A 27,004-nucleotide genomic window follows, 5' to 3' on the forward strand; every position below is an offset into this window, starting at 1 on the left:
CATGTTAGATGCCTTGTTCAGTGGTCTGCATATGGGCATCCACCACAGTGGTCCAGACATGGTAAGCATCTCCTCCTCTAGTCTGTAATTTCTTTGCTGGCAGGGATCGTGTCTTCCAACGCTATTCTACTGCACCCTCCAAAGTGTGTAGCACAGCCCTCTGTGCACAGCTGATATAAGCTTCCTGAAGGCAGGGTTCTTGTTTCCTAACTCTAATGTGCTCTCCCAAGTCCATGGTACAGTGCTCTGCCCATAGTAGACTGTAAGCTCCTGGAAGGCAGGGATCGTGGCTAATAATGCTATCAGACTCTCCCAATTGCGTAGGACAGTGCTCCTCACATGTTGGACCGTAAGCTCCTCGAAGGCAGGGATCATGTCCACAGTTTCTCACGCACTTGGCAAGAGGCAGAATTGGCAACCCTCGGGATGATTGTTCAGCTGTGAGAAGGGACTGAAAAAGGAATGGAAATGAATTTAAAATAAGAATTTCCTCAGGCAATTGGAGAAGGAGGATTCATTCATTCATTTCAATCGTATTTATTGAGCACGTACTATGTGCAGAGCATTGTACTAAGAAACTTGGGATTGTACAATACAACAATAAATGGGCACATTTCCTGCTTACAATGAGCTTACAGTCTAAAGGGGGGAGACAGATATTAATACAAATAATGTTACAGATGTGCACAAAAGTGCTGTGAGACTCCGAGAGGGGAAGAACAAAGGGAGCAAACAAGTCAGGGCGATGCAGAAGGGAGTGGGAGAAGAGGAAAAGAGGGCTTAGTCAGGGAAGGCCTTTTGGAGGAGATGAGCCTTCAGTAAGGCTTTGTAGTCGATGGAGATAGCGAGGGGTGTTTTGAACACCAAAGACTCCTCTTGATGTCTCCGGAACAGATTCTTGGTTTTGATCCCCTTCCTTTTGCACTATGAGCTCATGTCTGTCTCAAGAACCGTGCTTCGTAGGCCCCTCCCCTGGGCTCAGCGGTGAGCCCCCTGCCTCCCTAAGAAAGGAAGAAACCCTTCCCCATGCCCTGGCAGCTGCGGCAGACACAGCGGAGAAGGGACTTGGAGAGGAGTCGGCCCGTGTAGCAGTGGGGAAGGGAAGCAGTGGGGCCTAGTGGATGGAGCCCAGGCCTGGGAGTAGGAAGGACTCGGTTTCTCATCCAGCCTCCTCAGCTTGTCTGCTGGGTGACCTCGGGCGAGTCTCTTAACTTCTCTGTGCCTCAGTTCCTTCATCTGTAAAATGGAGATAAAGACTGTGAGCCCCACTTAGGATATGGACTGCGTCCAACCCGATTAGCTTCTATCTACTCCAGTGTCTAGTACAGTTTCTGGCACATAGTAAGCCCTTAACAACAGGTACCGCCTCTTTTTTTTTCCTCCTTCTTTTATTGTTTCTCAAGGGCGCAAAGAGTTGGCATGGGTCCATGGGCTTGGACTCAGCAAAGCAGGATTAATCTTTCTTCTGTTCTTTCTTTCCAAAGAAAATCACCAACCGGGTTTTGGGAAGAAAGTCCATATGGGAGTGATGACAAGCAACAATCCTTCTGTGCTCCAAAGGTATATTTATTCCTGGGATCCACCACCGATCTGGGCCGTTGGAGGGGTGACCAATCTGTGATTTTATGTGCCGCCTGGATGCGTGTTTCAGGAGATTCGCTGTGCCCTTGTTAATCTAGGCAGGGATCGATTTGATCATAATAATCAAGGAGGGTCAGGTTGGAGGAGGGAAAGAAAGCTATTGTTTCCTTTGTGTCCGGTTCATTGTGGTAATTCTATCTTCTTGTTTCCAGCCTTAAACTGAACCCTCTTTTGAATGTTTTTATACTTCTAGAAGAGAAATTGAATAATCTTTGACTGACATGGAGACAAGAAGAGAGACCATCGTTTCCTCCCCATCCTGATCTACGTGTCCCACACCACCAAGAATGTGCCAGGGTAAGCCTTGGCTCCGGGGGCTTCAGATACGGGGTGCCCCCAGGAGGGATGGGGAATCTGGCGCTGTCCTGCCGACCCAGGGACCTCAATCTCAGCAGTCGAGCCGGACACGGACGGGCCCAAGAGGGTGCTCGAAACCCACCTGGACTCGCGTTAGTGGCTCAGGGCCTTCACTTTTCTTCACTCATTCACTCAGTCGTATTTATTAAGCACTTACTTTGTGCAGAGCGCTGTACTAAGTGCTTGGGAAAGTACAGTACAACAATAGAGTGACAATCCCTGTCCTGTAGTGTACAGACATCACTACAGATAAATAAAATTACAGAAATATATCTAAGTGCTGTGGGGCTTGGGGTGGGGGGGGAAGAGCAAAGGGAGCAAGTCAGATGGATGCAGAAGGGAGTGGAAGATGAGGAAGAGTGGGGCTTAGTCTGGGAATGCCTCTTGGAGGAGATGTGGTTTTGAAGGGAGGCGAGAGTAACTGTGCAGTGGATTTAAGGAGGGAGGGCGTTCCAGGCCAGGGGTAGGACATGGGCCAGGGGTCATTGGTGAGACAAGTAAGATGGAGGCATAGTGAAAAGGTTAGCACCAGAAGAGCGAAGTGTGCAGGCTGGGTGGTAGGAGGGGGCAAAGTGTTGGAGTGCTTTAACACCAGTGGTGAGGAGTTTTTGTTTGCCACGATGATTAGAGATTTTTGAGGAGGGAGTTGACATACCCTGAATGTTTCTGTAGCAAGATGATCCGGGCAGCGGAGTGAGGTGTGGATTGAAGTGGGGAGAGGCAGGAGGTTGGGTGGTCGACAAGGAGTCTGATGAAGTAATCTAGGTGGGAGAGGATGAGTGATTGTATTAATGTGGTCGTTGTTTGGAAGGAGAGGAAAGGGAAGATCTTAGTGATATTGTGAAGGTGGGACCGACAGGATTTGGTGACGGGTTGAATGAGAGAGCAGAGTCAAGGATAACAGCAAGGTTTCAGAACTGTGAGACGGAAAGGATGGTGGCGCTGTCTACAGTGAGGGGAAAGTCCAGGAGAGGAATTTCTGGTTCCGGCTTCCGCTACTATGAGCAGATAACGTCCCAGGAAACAAATGCCTTTTGTAATATTTTTTTAATGATATTTGTAAAGCACTTACCTATGACCCAGGCACTGTTCCAAGTGCTGGGCTTAGATACAAGCTAATTGGGTTGGACACAGTCCCTGTCCCACGTGGGGCTCAGAGTTTGAATCTCCATTTTCCAGACGAGGGAACTGAAGCCCAGAGAAGCGAAGTGGCTTACCCTAGGTCAAACGGCAGACAAGTGGCGGAACCGGGATGAAAATCCTCCAGGTCCTTGGGACTCCCAGACCTGTGTTCTTTCCACTAGGTCACGCTGCTTCTCAGTACTTGGTGCATAGTATGCGCTTAACAAATACCACAATTATTAATGATTTCAAGTATGATTATCGTTATAATTCCTACAAGAGAAGTATAGGACTGTTTCCCTCATTTAACCTCAAAAAAGTTACATTAGTGGATGGGGGAGATGGTATTTGTTAAGCGCTTCCTGTTTATCGAGCACTCTTCCAAGCACTGGGGTTGATAGACGCTAATCAGGTTGGACACAATCTCCGTTCCCTCTATGGGGCTCACGATCTTCACCTCCATCTTCCAAATGACATTAAGAGCAGTGAAATGACTCACCCAGGGTCACCCTGGAGACAGGTGGCAAAGCCACAATTAGAAGCCAGGTCCTTCTGCCTCCCAGTCTTGCGCTCGATCCACAAGGCCATGCTGCTTCTCAGTCCTTGGCACAGAGCAAGCACTTAACAAATAGCACAGTTATTAATAATTACAATTGTTATTTCAAGAGAAGTGTAAGATGGTTTCTTCCACTTACCCTCAAAAACTTAGCTTAGTGGGTGGGAGAGATGAATAAGCAAAGGCAAAAATTATGGAGACAAAGTCTCCTGTTGAAGATGGTGGGCGACTCTGGGCCCTGAAACTTTGAGCCTGAGAAACCCGTGCAAGAGTATGATAGATAGTGTTGGCATCTTGCATGGTGCCATCTACACTCCCTTAGTCCTTCCAAGGAGGCATCTTCTCACTAGGGCATGGAAGAGGAGGAGGAGACGGGGGACGGGGAGGAGGAGAAGGGGGAGAAAAAAGAGGAAGAGGAGGAATAGGGTTGTGTGATGGGGGGGATGAAGAGGAGGAGGAGGAGTACTATTAAGCATCTCTGTCTATGCTGATGACACCCAGATCTGAATCTCTGCCCCTGCTCTCTCCCCCTCCCTCCGGGCTCGCATCTCCTCCTGCCTTCAGGACATCTCCATCTGGATGTCCGCCCGCCACCTAAAGCTCAACATGTCGAAGACTGAGCTCCTTGTCTTCCCTCCCAAACCTTGTCCTCTCCCTGACTTTCCCATCTCTGTTGACGGCACTACCATCCTTCCCGTCTCACAAGCCCGCAACCTTGGTGTCATCCTCGACTCCGCTCTCTCATTCACCCCTCACATCCAAGCTGTCACCAAAACCTGCCGGTCTCAGCTCCGCAACATTGCCAAGATCCGCCCTTTCCTCTCCATCCAAACTGCTACCCTGCTCATTCAAGCTCTCATCCTATCCCGTCTGGACTACTGCACCAGCCTTCTCTCTGATCTCCCATCCTCGTGTCTCTCTCCACTTCAATCCATACTTCATGCTGCTGCCCGGATTATCTTTGTCCAGAAACGCTCTGGGCATATTACTCCCCTCCTCAAAAATCTCCAGTGGCTACCAATCAATCTGCGCATCAGGCAGAAACTCCTCACCCTGGGCTTCAAGGCTCTCCATCACCTCGCCCCCTCCTACCTCACCTCCCTTCTCTCCTTCTACTGCCCAGCCCGCAACCTCCGCTCCTCCACCGCTAATCTCCTCACTGTACCTCGTTCTCGCCTGTCCCGCCGTCGACCCCCGGCCCACGTCATCCCCCGGGCCTGGAATGCCCTCCCTCTGCCCCTCCGCCAAGCTAGCTCTCTTCCTCCCTTCAAGGCCCTGCTGAGAGCTCACCTCCTCCAGGAGGCCTTCCCAGACTGAGCCCCTTCCCTCCTCTCCCCCTCGTCCCCCTCTCCATCCCCCCATCTTACCTCCTTCCCTTCCCCACAGCACCTGTATATATGTATATATGGTTGTACATATTTATTACTCTATTTATTTATCTATTTATTTATTTTACTTGTACATTTCTATCCTATTTATTTTATTTTGTTGGTATGTTTGGTTCTGTTCTCTGTCTCCCCCTTTTAGACTGTGAGCCCACTGTTGGGTAGGGACTGCCTCTATGTGTTGCCAATTTGTACTTCCCAAACGCTTAGTACAGTGCTCTGCACATAGTAAGCGCTCAATAAATACGATTGATTGATTGATCTCTGTCTCCCGTGTGCAGGGAGAGCACTGTGCCAAGCACTGGGAAAGAATGTGCAGGCGAGAACTGAAGGGAGCCTTAATAACAACTAGGGCATTTGTTAAGCCCCTAATATGTGCCAAGCACTATTGAAAAGGCTGGGGCTGATTCAAGTTAATCAGGTTGGGCAGAGTCCCTGTCTCATGGGGGGCTCACACTCTTAATCCCCATTTTACAGATGAGGTAACTGAGCACAGAAGTTAAGTGCCATGGATTAGTGGCTAGAGCACGGGCCTGGGAGTCAGAAGGTCATGGGTTCTAATCCCCGCTCCACCACCTGTGGGCTGGGTGGCCTTGGGCAAGCCACTTCATTTCTCTGTGCCTCAGTTACCTCATCTGTAAAGTGGGGATGAAGAATGAGTGCCCTGTGTGGGACGTGGACTGTGTCCAACTGGATTAGCTAAACATAGTAAGTGTTAAATAAATCCCATTATTATTATTATTATTATTACCCAAGCAGCAGACATGTGGCAGAGCCAGGATTAGAACCCAGGTCCTCCAGACTCCCAGGCCCTTGCTCTATCCACTAAACCACGCTTTAACTGCCATCTCCATGTGGATGATTCCCACATCTACCTCTCCAGCCTGGACCTCTCTCTCTCTCTTTTTCTCTTAATGGTACTTTTGAAGTACTTAGAATGTGCCAGGCACTGTACTAAGCCCTGGAGGAGACCCAGGCTAATCACGTTGGGCACATTCCCTGTCTCACTGGGGATCATATTCTTAATCCCCATTTTATAGATGAGGTCACTGAGTCTCAGAGAAGTGAACTAACTTGTCCAAGGTGATGCAGCAGACAAGTGGCAGAGCTGGGATTTCAACTCATGTCCTTCTGACTCACAGGCCTGTGCTCTATCTACTAGGCCATGTTGCCTCACATTTCCTCCTGCCTTCCTGTGAGCTCATCCTCTAGACCACGAGCAGGGAATGTGTCGTCTGTTCTTGTATTGCACTCTCCCAAGCGCTTCATACAGTGTTCTGCACACAGTAAGGGCTCAATAAACACAATTGAATGATAGAATGAATGACATCTCTACTCGGATGTGCTGCCGACACCTCAAACTTAACACGTCCAAAATAGAACTCCTCATATTCCCACCCAAATGTTCCTTATTTCCACGCAAATACTCCTCTTCCAAATGCTTTCCCGTCTGTAGACAACGCCACCATCCTCCCTGCCCCTCAAGTCTGTAACCTCGACATTATGCTCAGCTCATCCCTCATTCGGTAACCTTGACGTTATCCTCGGCTCATCCTTCACTCAACCTGCATACTCAACCTATCACCAAATCCTGGAGGTTTTATCTTCACATTTCTGAAGACAGAAATCCACCCTTTCCTCTCCATAATTCTGGACCATACCAGACAATGGCCCTATTCCCTCCCCTCGATTCTCCCCCTACCCCCCTTCCTGCAACCAAATGCCAGCCCTATTTCCCCTCCCCCTACACTAGGTATTGGCCCTATCTCACCTCCAGGAAGGATCTTGGGAGCACATTCTTTGTAGGCTGAGCAAAGGTCACAGGTCCAAGTGCAATGATGACGCAGAAGGGAGAAGAGTGAGCTGGGGAAAAGAGGGCTTAATTGGGGAAGGCCTCTTGGAGGAGATGTGACCTTGGAAGGTGGGGAGAATAGTGGTCTGGTGTAGATGGAGGGGGAAGGAATTCCAGGCCAGAGGGAGAATGCGGGAAGGGGGTCGGTGGCGAGCTAGACAAGATTGAGGCAGTGAGCGAGGTAGCGCTAGAGGAGCGAAGCGTGCAGACTGGGTTGCAGCAGGAAATTAGTGAGGTTGAGGTAGGAGAGGGCGAGTTGATGGAGAGTATTAAAGCCCACGGTAAGGAGTTTCTGTTTGATGCCCATTTTACAGATGAGGTGACTGAGGCAGAGAGAATGTAAGTGACTTCCCCAAAATCCCACAGCAGACAAGTGGTAGAGCCAGGATCAGAACCCGGGTTCTCTGACTCCCAGGCCGGAATTCTTACCACTAGGCCACGCGGCTTCTTATTCTTAGGCCTGTCTTCCTGTGGGAATGGGTTGCACAGGTTTACCATGGAGGCAGGTAGTAATATCATAATAGTAATGGTACTTGTTAAGCCCTTACTATGTACCAAACACTGTTCTAAGCTCTGGGGTAGATGCAAATTAATCAGATTGGACACAGTCCCTGTCCCCCATGGGGCTCCCTGTCTTAATCACCATTTTCCAGATGAGGCAACTGAGGCTCAGAGAAGGTAAGTGACTTGCCCAAGGTCACAGAGCTGTCACGTGACAGAGCCAGGATTAGAACCTAGGTCTTTCTGACACCCAGGATTGTGCTCTATCCACTGAGCCAATAGTTCCTAGGATCAACAGAACTCCTCTCTGGGCGTAGGCTAATTTCTAGAATAGAGTAAGAAGTTGGGTTAATCATCATCATCAGTCGTATTTATTGAGCGCTTACTATGTGCAGAGCACTGTACTAAGCGCTTGGGAAGTACAAATTGGCAACATATAGAGGCAGTCCCTACCCAACAGTGGGCTTACAGTGATAGTTGTGCCTGTGGCTTGCGCTAAAGTGGGGTGGAGAAGAAATAATTGGGTTTCACATTGGGGCTCACAGTTCAAAACTGGTCTTGAATCCTCATTTTGCCGATGAGGGAACTGAGGTGCAGAGAAGTGAAGTGACCTGCCCAAGGTCACACAGCAGACAAATGGCGCAGCTGAGCTTAGAACCCATGTCCTCTGATTCCCTGGCTTGTGCTCTCCACACAGTAAGCCCTCAATAACTGGGACTGACTGACTGGTTGCTCTCTCCACTAGGCCACACCCCTTCTTCCACATACTGGTTAAAAATACTGGTTAAGTATTTATTGAACGCTAACTAGGTGCAGAGCACTGTACTAAGCACTTGGGGGAGTGCAATGCAATCGAATTAGCAGACACGTTCCCTGCCCATAAGGAGCTAACAGTCTGGAGTCTGAAAAACCAGCTTTTTGATTTTCCTATTTCTACTTATTAGATCTTCAATATTTTTGGCTTCACAAATGTGATGTATGCGAGGCAGGGGAGAGAAATGAGAAGGGTTGTGGTAGGAACTGGGATTTTGAGGTTTTTCTGCTGCTTGGTTTGTTCCCCAGCAGATAGAGTACAGGCCTGGGTATCAGAAGGACCTGGCTTCTGATCCTGGGTCTGCCATTTGCCTGTAATGTATTTATTTATATTAATGTCTGTCTCCCCCTGTAATCTGTTAACTCGTGGGCAGATAATTTGTCTGTTATAGTGTTCTACTGAACTCTCCCAGGGGCTTAGTACAATGTTCTGCAACAAGTCAGTGCTCAGTAAGTATGACTGACTGACTTTGGTGGACATTAGGCAAGTCATTTCACTTCTCTGGGCCTCAGTGACCTCAGTGTAAAATGGGGATTAAGACTGTGAGCCCTATGGGGGACATGGGCTGTCTCAAACCTGATTACCTTGTATGTACCTCAGTGCTTAATAATAATAATAATAATAATAATGGCATTTGTTAAGCGCTTACTATATACAAAGTACTGTTCTAAGCGCTGGGGGTATACAAGGTTATCAGGTTGTCCCGTGTGGGGCTCACAGTCATCATCCCCATTTTACAGATGAGGTAATAGAGGCTCCGAGAAGTTAAGTGACTTGCCCAAGGTCACACAGCAGACATGTGGTGGAGCTGGAATTCGAACCCATGACCTCTGACTCCAAAGCCCGTGCTCTTTCCACTGAGCCACGCTGCTTCTCTTAGCCACGCTGCTTCTCTTAGACAGTGCGACAGTGCCTGCCTGGCACATAGTAAGTGCTTAACAAATGCTATTCCTTCCGTCATTCAGTCATATTAAATTCTTCCTGTGTGCAGAGCCCTGTACTAAGTGCTTTGGAGAGTCCAATACAACAGTGGGCAAACACGTTCCCTGCCTACCTCCTACTTAGACTAGGCCCCATGTGGGACACAGACTTCACTGAACTATTATTATTAGTATTATTCATATTCATATTATTATTATTATTGTCATCATCATCATCATTATCATTATGAGCCCCACACGGACAGGGACTGTGTCCCACTTGATTTTTCATTCATTCCATCGTATTTATCCCATCCTTCCCAGCAGTATCTTCAGATGAGATCTCCCCCCTCTCAAGTGTTACTCCATCCACCTGTGCTTCGGACCCCATTCCCTCTCATCATATGAAAACTCTCGCCCCTTCCCTCCTTAACTTCCATTTAAACTGCTCACTCTCCACTGGTTCCTTACCCTCTGCCTTCAAACATGCCCACGTCTCCCCCATCCTAAAAAAACCCTCTCTTGAAGCCACTGCCCCTTCTACTTATTGCCCTATCTCCCTCCTACCCTTCCTTTCTAAACTCCTAGAATGAGTCGTCTACACTCGCTGCCTCGAATTCCTCAACTCCAACTCTGTCCTAGATCCCCTCCAATCTGGTTTCCGTGCCCTATACTCCCCCGAAACGGCCCTCTCAAAGGTCACCAATGACCTCCTTCTTGCCAAATCCAACAGTGCCTTCGACACTGTGGATCACCCCCTTCTCCTCAGCATGCTCTCCAACCTTGGCTTCACAGACTCCGTCCTCTCCTGGTTCTTCTCTTATCTCTCCGGCTGTTCATTCTCAGTCTCCTTTGCGGGCACCTCCTCCCTCTCCCATCCCCTTACTGTAGGGGTTCCTCAAGGGTCAGTTCTTGGTCCCATTCTGTTCTCTATCTACACTCACTCCCTCGGTGAACTCATTCGCTCTCACGGCTTCAACTATCATCTCTACACTGATGACACCCAAATCTACATCTCTGCCCCTGCTCTCTCTCCCTCCCTCCAGGCTCCTATCTCCTCCTGCCTTCAGGACATCTCCATCTGGATGTCTGCACCCAACCTAAAACTCAATATGTCCAAGATCGAGCTCCTTATCTTCCCGCCCAAATCCTGTCCTCTCCTTGACTTTCCCATCACTGTAGATAACACTACTATCCTTCCCGTCTCACAAGCCCGCAACCTTGGTGTCATCCTCGACTCTGGTCTCTCATTCACCCCACACATCCAATCCATCACCAAAACCTGCCGGTCGCACCTCCACAACATCGCCAAGATCTGCTCTTTCCTCTCCATCCAAACCGCTACCTGGCTGGTTCAATCTCTCATCCTATTCGACTGGATTACTGCATCGGCCTCCTTTCCAATCTCCCATCCTCCTGTCTCTCCCTGCTTCCATCTATATTTCAGTCTGCTGCCTGGATTATCTTGCTACAGAAACGCTCTGGGCATGTCACTCCCCTCCTCAAAAATCTCCAGTGGGTGTCTATCAATCTTTGCATGAAGCCAAAACTCTTCACTATTAGCTTCAAAGCTCTCCATCACCTTGCCCTCTCCTACCTCACCTCCCTTCTCTCCCTCTACAGCCCAGCCAGCACCCTCCATTCCTCTGCAGCTAACCTCCTCACTGTGCTTCATTCTCTCCTGTCCCATCATTGACCACTGGCCTGGAATGCCCTCCCTCCACATATCTGACAAACTAGCTCTCGTCCTCCCTTCAAAGCCCTACTGAGAGCTCACCTTCTTCAGAAGGCCTTCCCAGACTAAGCCCCCCTTATCCTCTGCTCCTCCTCCCCTCCCCATCGCCCTCACTCCCTCCCCACAGCACTGGTGTATATTTGTACATATTTATTACTCTATTGATTTTATTAATGATGTGTATATATCTATAATTCCATTTATTTTGATGGTATTGACACCTGTCTACTTGTTCTGTCTGTCTGTCTGTTCTGTCTCCCTCCCCCTTCTAGACTGTGAGCCCGTTGTTGGGTAGGGACTGTCTCTATAAGTTGCCGAATTGTACTTTCCAAGCACTTAGTACAGTGCTCTGCGTACAGTAAGTGCTCAATAAATATGAATGAATGAATGAATGAATCACATTTATTGAGCGCTTACTGTGTGCAGAGCACTGTACTAAGCCCCCGGAAGTCCTTTCCCGACTGAGCCTCCTTTCCTCATCTCCCACTCCCTTCTGTGTCACCCTGACTCACTCCCTCTACTCCGCCCCTCCTCCCAGCTGCACAGCACTTATGTCCGTATCTGTCATTTATTTATTTATTTCTGTTACTGTAAGTTAACCCCTTTAGATCGTAAGCTCATTGTGGGCAGGGAATGTGTCCATCTGTTGTTCTATTGTACTCTCCCAAGCGCTTGGCCCAGTGCTCTGCATTCATTCGTTCATTCATTCAGTTGTATTTCTTGAGCACCTACTGTGTGCAGAGCATTGTACTAGATGGTTGGAAAGTACAATTCAGCTACAAGCACACAGTAAGCACTCAATAAATATGACTGACTGATTGACTCTTCAGCCTGGCTCTCTCCTTTTTTTTCCCTCTCTTTTAAATGACATTTGCTAGGTGCTTATTCTGTGTAAAGCACTGTTCTAAGCAATGGAATAGGTACAGGCTAATCAGGTTGGGCACAATCCCCATCATTCATTCATTCAGTCAGTCATTTATTAAGTGCTTAATGTGTGCAGAGCACTGTACTAAGTGCTTGGAAAGTACAGTTCAGCAACACAGAGAGAAAATCCTTGCCCATAACAGGCTTACAGTCTAGAAGGGGGGAGACAGACATCAAAAACCAGGAAGCAGGCATCAAGCATCAGTGTAAATTAATAGAATCAGAGATATGTATCCATATCAGAACAAGTAAAACAGGATTTAATAGAAATAAATAGAATTATAGATATGGACATATATACACAAGTGCTGTGGGACGGGGATGGGGGGGATAGATCAAAGGCAGCGAGTCGGGGGAATGTGGGGTGGTGGGGGGAGCTGATGGAAGGTGGGGCTTAGTCTGGGAAGGCCTGCTGGAGGAGGTGAGCCTTCAGTAGAGCTTTGAAGGCGGGGGAAGTGGTGATTTGTTTGGTGGATATTGGACACTCCCCTGTCCTACATGGGTCTCACAGTCTTAAATCTCCATTTTACAGATGAGGGTACTGAGGCTCAGAGAAATGAAATGAATTGCCCAAGGTCACACAGCAGACAAGTGGCAGAGCTGAGCTTAGAACCCAAGTCCTCTGACTCCCTTGCTGGTGATCTGCACGCAGAAAGCCCTCAATAAATACGACTGATTGATCGGTGGCTCTTTCCACTAGGGCACACCCCTTCCCCCACATACTGAGGGAACACTCATCAAAGTTATTTATCGAGCATTTACTATGTGCAGAGTACTGTACTAAGCACTTGGCGGAGTAGAATGCAATAGAATTAGCCTACATGTTCCCTGCCCATAAGGAGCTTACAATCTGGAGTCTACAAAAAAACAGTTTTTTGATTTTCCTATTTCTGCTTATTAGAACTTCAATATTTATGGCTTCATAAATGTGACGAATGCTAGGGAGGGGAGGGAAATGAGAAGGTTTGCCTGTAGGAAGGATTTGTCCAGGATTTGCCTGCAGTTTAGGATTTTGAGGCTTTTTTTCCCCTTTTAAATGACATTCATTTGGGGTTTACTCTGTGTCGAGCACTGTTCTAAGCACTGGGGTAGGTACAAGCTAATGAGGTTTTGCACAGTCCCTGTCCTACAAGGGGCTCACAGTCTTCACCCCCATTTTACAGAAGTAACTGAGGCCCAGAGAAGTGAAGTGACTTGCCTGAGGTCACACCACAGACAAGTGATAGAGCTGAGGTTCGAATCCAGGTCCTCTGACTTCCAGGCCTTGGCTCCAGCCACTAGGCTAAGCTGCTTCTCCACAGCTTTTAGGAAGAAGTCACCAGTCAAGTCAAATGGGGCTCAAGCTCTGACCTCTGTCTCCCAAGCCCGGGCTCTTTCCACTGAGCCACGCTGCTTCTCCATATCTGCCATTGATTATAGGAACGTCTGTCTCCCCCTGTAGAACAATAATAATAATAATAATAATAATGGCATTTTTAAGCACTTACTATGTGCAAAGCATTGTTCTAAGTGTTGGAGAGGATACAAGGTGATCAGGTTGTCCCACGTGGGGCTCACAGTCTTCATTCCCATTTTACAGGTGAGGTAACTGAGGCACAGAGAAGTGAAGTGACTTGCCCAAGGTCACACAGCTGACAATGGGTGGAGACGGGATTTGAACCCATGACTTTTGATTCCCAAGCCCATGCTCTTTCCATTGAGCCACGCTGCTTCTCTGAGACGTACTGTGTGCAGAGCACTGTACTTAGCTCTTGGGAGAGTACACTGTAAAACACAGACACATACCCAGCCAACAGTGATCTTAAAGTCAAGGTGGTGGAGGGGGGCAGATATGACTATAAATCAATAAATTCTAGATCTCAACATAAGCTCTGTGGGGCTGAGGGAAGGGTGAGTCCAAGGAAGGCAATCCAAGTGCCTTTTTTGTTTGTTTACTGGTATTTGTTACGTCCTTAACACGTGCCAGGTACTATGCCAGTCTGGGGGAGATACCAGCTAATCAGATTGGACACAGTCCATGTCCCTCATGGGGCTCAGAGTCTTCATCCCCACCTTAATTGAGGTGCAGAGAAGGGAAGCAGTTTGCCTAGTGTCATCTAGCAGGAAAGTGGCAGGGCTGGGATTAGAACCCAGGTCCTTCTAACTCCCAGGCCCACGCTCTATCCACTAGGCCACAGTGCTTGTCTAAAAGTCATTGACTTTTTGTACTTTTCACGCTTTCGTTCAATAGTATTTAATGATAGTCTGTTTCCATTCATTCATTCATTAGATCCTATTTCTTCAGCGCTTACTGAGAAGCAGCGTGGCTTAGTGGAAAGAGCCCGGGCTTTGGAGTCAGAGGTCAGGGGTTCGAATCCCGGCTCCACCACAAGTCTGCTGTGTGACTGTGGGCAAGTCACTTAACTTCTCTGAGCCTCAGTTACCTCATCTGTAAAAATGGTGATTAAGACTGTGAGCCCCACGTGGGACAACTTGATCACATTGTATCCCCCCCAGCGCTTAGAACAGTGCTTTGCACATAGTAAGTGCTTAACAAATACCATCATTATTATAATTATTATTACTGAGTGCGGAGCACTGTACTGAGCGCTTGGGAGAGTACAAATATAAAGCTCAACAGACGTAGTCCTTGCCCATAATGAGCTTACAGTCTAGAGGGGGAGAAAGACATAAATAGAAATAAATAAATGACAGATAGGGACACAAATGCTGTGGGGCTGGGCGGGGATGAATGAAGGGAACGAGTCAGGGTGACAGAGAAGGGAGTGGGAGAAGAGGAAAGGGAGGGAAGGCCTCTTTGTGCAGAGCCCCCTATGAGATGCCTGGGACAGTCCCATACACACGAGACACTCCCCCTCGAAAGATCTGATCTCTTCTGAAACGCTCCAAGCTTTCTGGGTTCTCTTTCATTACAGGGATCGACCTAGTAAAAGTCAAATGTCATTCTCCCTTTTAAACCCTCAGTAATTGGGGAACATTTCTTGGCTACAGTTTGATTAGCAACTTCTGTCTTGCTTTAGCCACCATTAGTGGGGTAGCTGACCTTCTTCCTCAGTCCCCCACCCCCACACTCCCCCCTCCCAACCCCACAGCACTTAGGTTTAAATCTGTCATTCATTTGTATTGCTGTCTGTCTCTCCACTTCTAGACTGTAAGCTCTTGCGGGCAGGGGACATGTCTATTTATTATGGATTCGTTCAGTCGTATTTAATGAGCACTTACCATGTGCGGAGCACTGTACTAAGTGCTCGGGAAGTACAATTCAACAATAAACAGTCTCGGCTGCCTTCGACACTGAAGGCACCCCCTTCTCCTCAACACGTTATCCAACCTTGGCTTCACAGACTCTCTCCTCTCCTGGCTCTCCTCTTTTCTTTCCGGCCGTTAATTCTCAGTCTCGTTTGTGAGCTCCTCCTTCCCCTCCCATCCCCTTACTGTAGGGATTCCTCAAGGGTCAATTCTTGGTCCCCTTCTGTTCCCTATCTACACTCACTCCCTTGGCTCTCTCCAGTGGTTGTTTGTCAACCTACAAATCAAGCAAGAACTCCTCACTCTCGGCTTCAAGGCTCTCCATCACCTCGCCCCCTCCTACCTCACCTCCCTTCTCTCCTTCTCCAGCCCAGCCCGCACCCTCCGCTCTTCAGCCACTAACCTCCTCACTGTGCTTCGTTCTCGCCTGTCATTCATTCATCCATTCATTCAATCGTATTTATTGAGCACTTACTGTGTGCAGAGCACTGTACTAAGCACTTGGGAAGTACAAGTTGGCAACATATAGAGACGGTCCCTACCTGACAACGGGCTCACGGTCTAGAAGGGGGAGACAGACAATGAAACGAACATGTGGACAGGTGTCAAGTCATCAGAATAAATAGAAGTAAAGCTAGATGCATGTCATTAACAAAATAAATAGAACAGTAAATATGTACAAGTAAAATAAATAGAGGAATAAATCTGTACAAACATATATACAGGTGCTGTGGGGAGGGGAAGGAGGTAGGGCAGGGGGGATGGGGAGGAGGAGAGGAAGAAGGGGGCTCAGTCTGGGAAGGCCTCCTGGGGGAGGTGAGCTCTCAGTAGGGCTTTGAATGGAGGAAGAGGGCTAGCTTGGAGGATGTGCGGAGGGAGGGCATTCCAGGCCAGGGGGAGGACGTGGGCCGGGGGTCGACGGTGGGACAGGTGAGAACGAGGTACAGTGAGGAGGTTAGCGGCAGAGGAGCAGAGGGTGTGGGCTGAGCTGTAGAAGGAGAGAAGGGAGGTGAGGTAGGAGGGGGCGAGGTGATGTAGAGCCTTGAAGCTGAGAGTGAGGAGTTTTTCCTTGATGCCTAGGTTGACTGGCAGCCACTGGAGATTTTTGAAGAGGGGAGTAACATGCCCAGAGCATTTCTGCACAGAGATGATCCGGGCAGTAGCGTGAAGTATAAACTGAATAATAATAATGTTGGTATTTCTTAAGAGCTTACTATGTGCAAAGCACTGTTCTAAGCTCTGGGAACTGTTCTAAGCGCTGGAGTGGGGAGAGACAGGAGGATGGGAGATCAGAGAGGAGGCTGATGCAGTCATCCAGTCGGGATAGGACGAGAGACTGAACCAGCAAGGAAGCAGTTTGGATGGAGAGGAAAGGGGGGGCCTTGGCGATGTTGTGGAGGTGAGACCAGCAGGTTTTGGTGATGGATTGGATGTGAGGGGTGAATGAGAGAGCGGAGTCGAGGATGACACCAAGGTGCGGGCTTGTGAGATGGGAAGGATGGTCTACAGTGACAGGAAAGTCAGGGAGAGAGCAGGGTTTGGGAGGGAAGATAAGGAGTTCAGTCTTGGACATATTGAGTTTTAGATGGTGGGAAGACATCCAGATGGAGATGTCCTGAAGGCAGGAGGAGACCCGAGCCTGAAGGTAGGGAGAGAGAGCAGGGATGGAGATGTAGATTTAGGTGTCATCAGTGTAGAGATGATAGTTGAAGCCATGGGAGCAAATGAGTGCACTGAGGGAGTGAGTGTAGATAGAGAACAGAAGGGGACTAAGAACTGGCCCTTGAGGAACCCCAACAGTAAGGGGATGTGAGGGGGAGGAGGAGCCCGCAAAGGAGACTGAGAATGAAAGGCTGGAGAGATAAGCGGAGAACCAGGAGAGGACGGAGTCTGTGAAGCCAAGGTTGGATAGCATGCTGAGGAGAAGGGGGTGGTCCACAGTGTCGAAGACAGCCGAGAGGTCAAGGAGGATTAGAATAGAGTAGGAGCTGTTGGATTTGGCAAGAAGGAGGTCATTGGTGACCTTTGAGAAAGCAGTTTCGGTGGAGTGTAGGGGACGGAAGCCAGATTGGAGGGGATCTAGGACAGAGTTGGAATTGAGGAATTTGAGGCAGCGGGTGTGGATGACTCGTTCAAGGAGTTTGGAAAGGAATGGTAGGAAGGAGATAGGGTGATAAGTAGCAGGGGAGGTGGGGTCGAAAGAGGGTTTTTTTTTAGTATGGGGGAGATGTGGGCATGTTTGAAGGCAGAGGGGAAGGAACCAGTGGAAAGTGAGCAGTTGAAGATGGAAGTTAAGGAGGGGAGGAGGGAAGGGGTGAGAGATTTCATAAAATGAGAGGGAATGGGGTCAGAAGCACAGGTGGCTGTAGTAGCACTTGAGAGGAGGGAGGAGATCTCATCTGAAGATACCTCTGGGAAGGATCCCCCCGTCAATCCCCGGCCCACATCCTTCCCCTGGCCCGGAATGCTCTCCCTCCGCACATCTGCCAAAGTAGCGCTCTTCCTCCCTTCAAAGCCCTACTGAGAGCTCACCTCCTCCAGGAGGCCTTCCCAAACTGAGCCCCCTTTTTCCTCTCCTCCTCCCCCCATCCCACCCGCCCTACCTCCTTCCCCTCCCCACAGTACTTCTATATGATTGTACAGATTTATTCCTCTATTTATTTTACTTGTACATATTTACTGTTCTATTTATTTTGTTAATGACGTGCATATAGCTATAATTCTATTTGCTCTGACAATTTTGACACCTGTCTACATGCTTTTTTTTGTTGTCTGTCTCCCCCTTCTAGGCTGTGAGCCCATTGTTGGGTAGGGACCGTCTCTATACGTTGCCGACTTGTATTTCCCTAGTGCTTAGTACAGTGCTCTGCACACAGTAAGTGCTCAATAAATACGATTGAATGAATGAATGAATTCCCTGCTTTCAATGAGCTTTCAATCTAGAAAACTGTTGTATTGTCCTCTCCTAAGTGCTTAGTACAGTGCTCTGCATACAGTAAGAGCTCAGTAAATATGATGGAATGAATTGAATGATCAATGAATGGACATAAATGATTTCTCTTCATGTCTGTCTACCCCCCTAGGCCATAAGCTCATTTTGAGCAGGGAGTGTGCTTACCAACTCTAGTATCATACTTTTTCACGTGCTTAGTACAGTGGTCTGCAGGCAGCCAGCACTTAGTTGCCTGCTTTGTGTCCTTGGGCAAGTCACCTAACTTCTCTCTGTCTCTGCTCCCTCATCTGCAAAATGGGGATTCAGGCACTCTGTGACCTTGGGGAAGTCATTTCACTTCCCTTAGCTTCTCTTTCCCCTGTTTTCAGGGGTTCAATACCCATTCTCCATCTTCTTTGGACTGGGACCTCCTTCTGGGGCAGATTGGGTCTGACCTAGTCATCTTGTGGTTGTCCCACTGCTTAGTATAGTGCTTGGCACATCGTAAACACTAACAGATGCCACAATTACTATTGTAGTCATCACTATCATTAGGAGAGGTAAAGACAGGGTCCCCACCCCTCAGGGGACCATTGGTATAACATTCATATTCTCAGAATACAATATCAGAATACAATAAAGAATACAATGGAAGACAATACAATAAAGAATACAGTATTTGTATCAGAAGAATATGAAGAGGAATACTTTAGGATAGAAAGCAGTAAACGCCACAGGCTTTTCTATCCAACCCCAGATTTGCTTTGTTCTAGATCTGAGACTAATGCTAAACAGGGCCATGGGTCTTGATTAGCACAAGAGAGTAGTTTCACCTTTGTAACTAAATTGTCCTGAGTAAATCCAAGAGTCACTCCAAGAGCCAGAATTGTCTGGAGTGAATCAAGTTGTTAAGTGATTTGAGTGGTCAAGCAGGCCTAGAGCTGAAACAGCTAGGAGAGGGAGGTCAGAGACAAAGAAAAGAGGACAACTGCAGGACCAGCTGAACCTAGTGCTTCTACGCCACCCACTTCAAGCATCGTGCCTTAGTTGGAAGAGCTCGGGCCTGGGAGTCAGAGGATCTGGGTTCTAATCCCAACTCTTCCAGTCACTTGCTGTGGCACTTTGGCCAAGACGATTCACTTCTCTGTGCTTCGGTTTCCTCAACTGCAAAATGGGGATTAAATACCTATTCTCTCTCCGATTTGGACCGTGCTTGCCATGTGGGACAGGGATTGTGTCTGAACCGATTAACTCGTACCTGCCACAGGCACTTAGAACCTTGATTGACACATACCAAGCATTTAATAAATGTCATTATTATGACTATCATTATTATTATCGGTAGTAGTAACTCTATCATATTGCACTCTCCCAAGTGCTCAGCACAATGGTATTTATTGGATCTGGTATTTATCTGCACTCAGTGGATACCATCGATTGACCGACCGACTGAAAATTGGATAGATCGAGTCCTTCGCCGTGGATGTGTCCAGCTCAGATTCTTAAATCTTTCAGCCGCACGGTGACCAGGCACCCACAAAAGCCAGCCCCACAGAGGCTTGAGCCACGGAAAGGTGGTGGTCCACCACCCGGGACCCACAGACGGAGGGCCGGGCCTTTCTCCAGAGCGACCCTGGGCGTCCACCGCTCTCGGCGTCCACCCTGTGGTCGGGCCTCCCCTCTTCATCATTTGATCACTGGTATTTATCGAGCACTAAGTTCGTGTGGAGCCCTCGATTGAGCTCTCTGAGAGTCCAATCCAACAGACTCAGCAAACACATCCCCTGCCTGTGACGAGCTTACGGCCTAGAGGGTGGAGACGGACATTAATGGGAATAAATTATGGGCAGAGATGTTCCCTGCCCATATAAAGGGCTTTATTGTGCAAATGGGCCCAAGGACAAAGACCTGCCCCACCTCCTCCCCCAAACCACCCATCTGTGGTCTTCCTTTGCCAGACCAGGGTGGTTCGGATGACAAGGATGATGAGGCCTTCCCAGACTGAGCCCCCTCCTTCCTCTCCCCCTCTTCCCCATCCCCCTGCCTTACCTCCTTCCCCTCCCCAGAGCACCTGTATATATGTATGTATGTTTGTACATATTTATTACTCTATCTTGTACATATTTATTCTATTTATTTTATTTTGTTAATATGTTTTGTTTTGTTTTGTTGTCTGTCTCCCCCTTCTAAACTGTGAGCCCGCTGTTGGGTAGGGACCATCTCTATATGTTGCCAACTTGTACTTCCCAAGCAATTAGTACAGTGTTCTGCACACAGTAAGCGCTCAATAAATACGATTGAATGAATGAATGAAAACTTTTCATCTATTCATTCAATTGTATTTATGGAGTGAGTTTCTGTGTGCAAAGCACTGTACTGAGTGCTTGGGAGAGTACAACACGACAATATAACAGACACATTCGCTGCCCACAACGAGCTCACAGTCTAGAGGGGGAGACAGACATTAATAGAAATGAATAAACAAATGAATTCCAGCTATCTGGCCCACGGTAAGCGCTGACCGCATGCCAAACGCCGGGACGGACAGGGGATGTTCCGGTCGGACACGGTCCCCGCCCCTCACGGGACTCCCAGTCTGGCGGGGTGGGCCCGCCTGCTGTCACTGTATCATCCTCTCTCACGGGGCTTAATACAGTGCCCTGCACACAGTAAGCGCTCAAATACCAATGACTGACCGCCTCCTGCGTCTGACAGCCTGGAGGAGCTTCTTGAGGAGCGGGGAGACGGGGACTGAACGTTTTTGTAGAACAATCAATCATCTCTCTGATTCAACCAACATATTCAGCATGTCACCGGATCCTGTTAGTCGGACCTTCACTCCATGAATAAAATCTGTTCCCTCCTCTCCATCCAAATGGGTAGCATGCTAGGCCGAGCGCTTGTCCTTTACTGCTTCTATGGCTGTTTTGACCTCCCCGCCTCCCGCCACTCCAGCCCTTACTTCGCTCTGCAGCCCGGATGATTTTGCTACAAAAACATTCAGATCCTGTCTCCCAACTCTTCAAGAACCTCCAGAGGTTTCTCGTCCATCTCCGCGTCGAGAAGAAACTCATTACTGTCGGCTTTAAAGCGCTCAGTCGCCTTGCCCCCTCCTTCCTTCACCTCGCTGCTCCCCGGTACATCCTGGAATGCCCTCCCTCTTAATAATAATACTAGTGATGGTCATTGTTAAGCGCTTACTATGTGCCAAGCCCTCTTTAAGCACTAGGGTAGATACGGGGTAATCAGGTTGTCCCACATGGGGCTCACACTTTTAATCCCCATTTTACAGATGAGGTCACTGAGGCTCAGAGAAGTGAAGTGACCTGACCAAGGTCACACAGCAGAGAAGTTGCGGGGCCGGGATTAGAATCCATGTCCTCTGACTCCCGAGATGGTGCTCTTTCCACTAAGCGACACCACTTCTCGTCTCCGACAGACGATCGCTCTCTGCACCCTCCGAGAGTTATTGAAGGCACATCTCTTCTGGGCAACCTGACCCCACAAAGTCCTCATGTGTTCTCCCGCTCCGTTCTGCGTCACCCCGACTTTCTCCTTTTATTCACCTCACCCCCCTCAGCCCCCACAGCCATTTTGTCCACATCTGCAATTTATTGATTTATTTATATTTTCGTCCATCTCCCCCTCTGGACCGTAAGCTCGTTGTGGGCAGGGAAGTTCTTTTGTATTGTCCCAACCGCTTAGCGCAGTGCTTTGCATACAGTAAGCACTCACTAAGTACGATAGGCATCGAATCCCCATTTTACAACTGAGGAAACGGAGCCCCGGAGAAACGAGGCGGCTTGCGAGTCGAGGTCATGTGGCGGAGCGGGCTGAGGAGTGGGGAGGAGAACCCGGGTCCTGTGACTCGGCAGGCCGGTACTCTCCTGCTGGGACACAAATGGGCAAGCTGTGCGAGTGCACGAGGAAGTGTCCGCGCCGTGGACGTGTTTTCCTCCGTCTGGTGGTTGAAGCTTTATCTACCACTCAGGAAGCCACAAGGCCCCCCCCTCTTCCCCAAGCAGCCATGAAACCTCATCCTACTTAATCTCGCCCGCGACGGCGCCTCAGAGCGATTCCACGTGTAGAGGCCTGGCTCGGGGAGCGCTCGACAAACGGGCTCCCGGCCGGCTTCTTGGCTCTGTATTTCCCCGAGGGCTCAGTCCACTAATTGCCGCGGGCGCGAAGGGTATATAGTAGCCTTGGGATGGTGCTCTGCGCATAGGGAGCACTCAATCGCTCAGATTGTGCCTGACCTGATGATCTTGTACCTACCCTAGTGCTTAGCACATTATCGGGCTCCTAGGAAGCGCTTAAGAAATTATATGTCCAGGGGGTCCGTGGTGACTTGGGGGCTGACCCCGGTTAGGGCAGGCCCGGGCTCCCGGAGCCTGCAGCTCTGGGGCCTCTGTCCCACCAGTCCCTCTCGGTGCCCCCGGCCTGGGTTCCCCCAGCTGTGAGAACGGGGACCCTGAGGAAGCAACGTGGCCTCACGGATAGAGCACGTGCCTGGGAGTCAGTGGGTTCTAATCCAGGCTCTGCCACTCGATTGCTGTGTGATCTCGGGCAAGTTGCTTCACTTCTCTACACCTCAGTTACTTCATCAGTAAAATGGGAATTAGCATGGTGGAGCCCCACGCGGGACAGGGACTACGTCCCACTTGACTACATTGTATCTCCTCACCCTCGGCTTCAAGGCTGTCCATCACCTCGCCCCCCTCCTACCTCACCTCCCTTCTCTCCTTCTCCAGCCCAGCCCGCACCCTCCACTCCTCTGCCACTAATCTCCTCACCATGCCTCATTCTCGCCTGTCCCACCTTCAACCCCCGGCCCACGTCCTCCCCCTGGCCTGGAATGCCCTCCCTCCGCACATCTGCCAAGCTATCTCTCTTCCTCCCTTCAAAGCCCTACTGAGAGCTCACCTTCTCCAAGAGGTCTTCCCAGACTGAGCCCCCTCCTTCCTTTCCCCCTCCTTCCCCTCCCCATCCCCCCACCTTATCTCCTTCCCCTCCCCACAGCACCTGTATATATGTATATATGTTTGTATGTATTTATTACTCTATTTAGTGTGGCTCAGTGGAACAAGCACGGGCTTTGGAGTCAGGGGTCATGGGTTTGAATGCCGACTCCACCACATGTCTGCTGTGTGACCCTGGGCAAGTCACTTCTCTGAGCCTCAGTTACCTCATCTGCAAAATGGGGATTAAGACTGTAAGCCCCATGAGGGACAACTTGATCACCTTGTATCCCCCCCCAGCACTTAGAACAGTGCTCCACACATAGTAAGTGCTTAACAAACGCCATCATCATTATTTTATTTGTATATATTTATTTATTTTGTTTTGTTTTGTTGTCTGTCTCCCCTTTCTAGACTGTGAGCCCTCTGTTGGGTAGGGACCATCTCTATATGTTGCCAACTTGTACTTCCCAAGTGCTTAGTACAGTGCTCTGCACACAGTAAGCGCTCAATAAATACGATTGAATGAATGAATGAATGAATTTACCTCAGTGCTCAGTACTGTGCCGGACACATAGTAAGCGCTGAACAAAATACCATAAACAAACAACAAAAAATTCTTCAGGAACTTTCTTTTCTCAATCGATCTTATTTATCGAGTGTTTATTGTGGGCAGATAATTCTTTCATTCGTTCAATGGTATATATTGGGCGCTCAGTGTGCAAAGCAGTGTAATGAGTGCTTGGGATAGTACAATATAACACCCAACAGACACATTCCTGCCCACAATAGGCTCACAGTCTAAAGGGGGAGACAGACAGGAATATAAATGAATAAATGAATTACAGATAAATGTTCATCCCTGACCCATAGCGATGCCACGGACACACCTCTCCCAGAATGACCCACTTTCATCTGCAATCCTTCTGGTAGCGTATTTTTCCCAGTAAAAATATGGAAGTGGTGTATCGTCGCCTCTTTCCACACAGCCGACTTGAGTCTCCGCCTTCGACTCTCTCCTACGAGGCTGCCGCCTGGCACAGTACAGCTATATACAGATGATACAGATGATGATGATGATGATGCTGGTATTTGTTAAGCGCTTACTATCAATCAATTGTATTAATTGAGCGCTTACTGTGTGCAGAGCACTGTACTAAGCACTTGGGAAGTACAAGTTGGCAACATATAGAGACGGTCCCTACCCAATAGTGGACTCACAGTCTAGAAGGGGGAGACAGAGAACAAAACCAAACATATTAACAAAATAAAGTAAATAGAATAGATATGTACAAGTAAAATAAATAGAGTAATAAATATGTACAAACATACATACATATATACAGGTGCTGTGGGGAAGGGAAGGAGGTATGGCGGGGGGATGGAGAGGGGGAGCAGGGGGAGAGAAAGGAGGGGGCTCAGTCTGGGAAGGCCTCCTGGAGGAGGCCTTTACTATGTGCAAAGCACTGTTCTAAGCGCTGGGGGGATACAAGGTGATCAGGTTGTCCCACGTGGGGCACACAATCTTAATCCCCATTTTACGGATGAGATAACTGAGGCACAGAGAAGTGAAGTGACTTGCCCAAAGTCACACAGCTGACAAGTGGTGGAGCTGGGATTAGAACCCCTGACCTCTGACTCGCAACCTGGGCTCTTTCCACTGAGTCACGCTGTTTGAAGGAGCAAATGAGAGTGGTGCAGAGAGGAGTGGGAGGAGGGGAGAGGAGGGCTTAGGGAAGGCTTCTTAGAGGAGATGTACTTTCAGTAAGGTTTTGAAGGGAGAGGAGAGCGATCATCTGTCTGAATTCTACTAAGCACTTGGGAGAGCCCAGTACCACAGAGCCAGTAGTCACACCCTTTGCCTACGACCAGCTTAAGGTCTCGAGGGGGAGATAGATGTTGATAGCAATGAATGAACCGCAGATACCCGTCCTCACCTTCTCTTCCAAAAACAGTTCTGTCCCCCGTCCCCTTGCCCCTTCAAGGAAAGCTAGCAAAAGAAGTTCATCAGCGTCGAAATCAGGAGATTCACCTACGGTCGGGAACGTTTGCCAAAAATGATCAAAATCCTTTACGTCTTTTTCTGACACCCCAGCGTCGCATCGGTCAATCGGTGGTACTTGAGTGTGGAAGACTGTGCCGGGCACAAGATCCATGCTCTCGGGGGGCTCGCAGCGTGCAGAGCGTTGTACCGAGCACTTGGGAGGGGGGAATAGATTAAATAGACCCGATTGCCATCTAAGGAGCTTAAGGTCATTCGTTCATTCAATCGCATTTATTGAGCACTTACTACATGCAGAGCACTGTACTAAGCGCTTGGGAAGTACAATTCAGCAATAAAGAGAGAAAGTCCTTGCCCACACCGGGCTTTCTGTTTCGAAGGGGAGAGGCAGGTATCAAAATGAGTAAACAGGCATCGATAGAAATCAATAGAATTACAGATAAAGACACATCAAAACAAGCGGGCAGCCTATCAGTCGATCCGTCAGTGGTATTTACTGAGAGCTTACTATGGGCAGAGTACTGTAAAGCGCTTAGGGGATTACTTAGGATGCAGTAGAGGCGCTAGACACGTTGCCCGCTCACAGCGACCTGACCGTCCAGAGGGAGAAACAGACATTGAAATAAATTTCCGACAGCTACATACACCGATGGATCGGAGGGAAGGGGGAGGTGAATATCAAGTGCCTCAAGGGTGCACAGCCAAGCACGTAGATGGCCAGAAGGGAGAGGGTGTGGAGCGAATGAAGGCTTAGGTGAGGAAGCCCTCTCGGAGGAGATCTGATTTGCGTCAGGATTTGAATTTGGGGAGAGCGGCCGTCTGTCAGATACGGCGGGGGAGGCCGTTCCGGGCCAGAGGCGGGACATGGGAGCTGGGTAGGAGGCGAGATATAGATGATACGGAGGTACGGCAAGCGGGTCGGCCTCAGAGGAGCGGAGTGTGCCGGGTGGGACGGAGTGGGAAATCAGTGAGGGGCAGGAGGAGGGGCCTAATTATTTAAAGGTAGCGGCAAGGCATTTCTTTCGGATGCCGAGGTGGACAGGCAACTCCTGGAGGTTCTTGAGGAGTGGGAAAATGGGAACCAAATGGTTTTCTTTTTTTTTAAAAAAAAGATCCAGTTAGCAGAGTCAAGAACGAAAGCCCGGCTTGGGCAGGGATTGTCTCTCTTTATTGCTGAATTGTGTATTCCGAGCCCTCGGTACAGTGCTCTGCTCACTGTAAGCACTCAATAAATAGGGTTGATTGAATGAATGACCGGAGTGGGGACAGCAGGGGGAAGAGAGGTTAGCGAGGAGGTTGGTACAATAGCTAGAGAGGGATATAATAGGTGTTGATGTCATCACGGTAGGCTATAGCAGATTTTTTTGTTTGTTTGTTTGTCTTTAAGGTATTCATGAAGCACCTAGTATGCGCCAGGCACCGTACCGAGCGCCGGTTCCGGTACCGATCATGGGTTCGGACGGAGAAGAAAGGGTGGATTCTAAAGATGTCGCGAAGGTAGAACCGACAGGTCTGGGCGACGGATCGGGTCGGATGAGAGCGATGAATCAAAGATCACACCGAGGTCACGGGGCTCATGGGATGGGGACTTTGAACCACAGAGTTCAGTACAGTGTACATGGTAATAATCATAATGGCATTTGTTAAGTGCTATGTGCCAAGCTCAGTTCTAACCGTCGAGGGCCGTTCCCCGACGGCATCGGCTATTCGGGCACCAGGGCGGAGATGATAAGGCTCACCGTCGACGGCATTCGTCAGCCCTCGCCATGTACGGGACACCGGACCGAGCCCTCGGGAGAGTCCGGCGGAGTCGGGGGACACGTCTCCGGCCCACGGCAATCTTCGGCCTCGAGGCGGGTAGGTGGACGGCGATGTCGGCTCTATAGCTCCGAATGACCTGTTATCTTTCTTGAGGGCTCACCAAGGGGCAGGTCCCGTACTGACCTCCGGTGGCATCGAATCTCTGTTTTACAGAGGAGGAAAGCGTCACGTTAATGTCAATGTTATTGTCGCATTACTGTTCATTGATATGAGTTGTTCTCAATTAGCATCGTTA

General features: G+C 49.0%; 1 long non-coding RNA gene across 1 annotated transcript; it reads left to right on the forward strand.

Moving 5' to 3' along the window:
- Nucleotides 1–26,439, forward strand: LOC119942600. The gene is made up of 4 exons (XR_005455380.1): nucleotides 1–61; nucleotides 1,485–1,560; nucleotides 1,835–1,938; nucleotides 26,336–26,439. It is a non-coding gene; the product is annotated as an uncharacterized LOC119942600 (long non-coding RNA).
- The last annotated feature ends 565 nt before the right edge of the window (nucleotides 26,440–27,004 follow it).

The sequence above is a fragment of the Tachyglossus aculeatus genome, chromosome 21 (assembly GCF_015852505.1).
Source record: "Tachyglossus aculeatus isolate mTacAcu1 chromosome 21, mTacAcu1.pri, whole genome shotgun sequence".
NCBI classification, from domain to species: domain Eukaryota; kingdom Metazoa; phylum Chordata; class Mammalia; order Monotremata; family Tachyglossidae; genus Tachyglossus; species Tachyglossus aculeatus.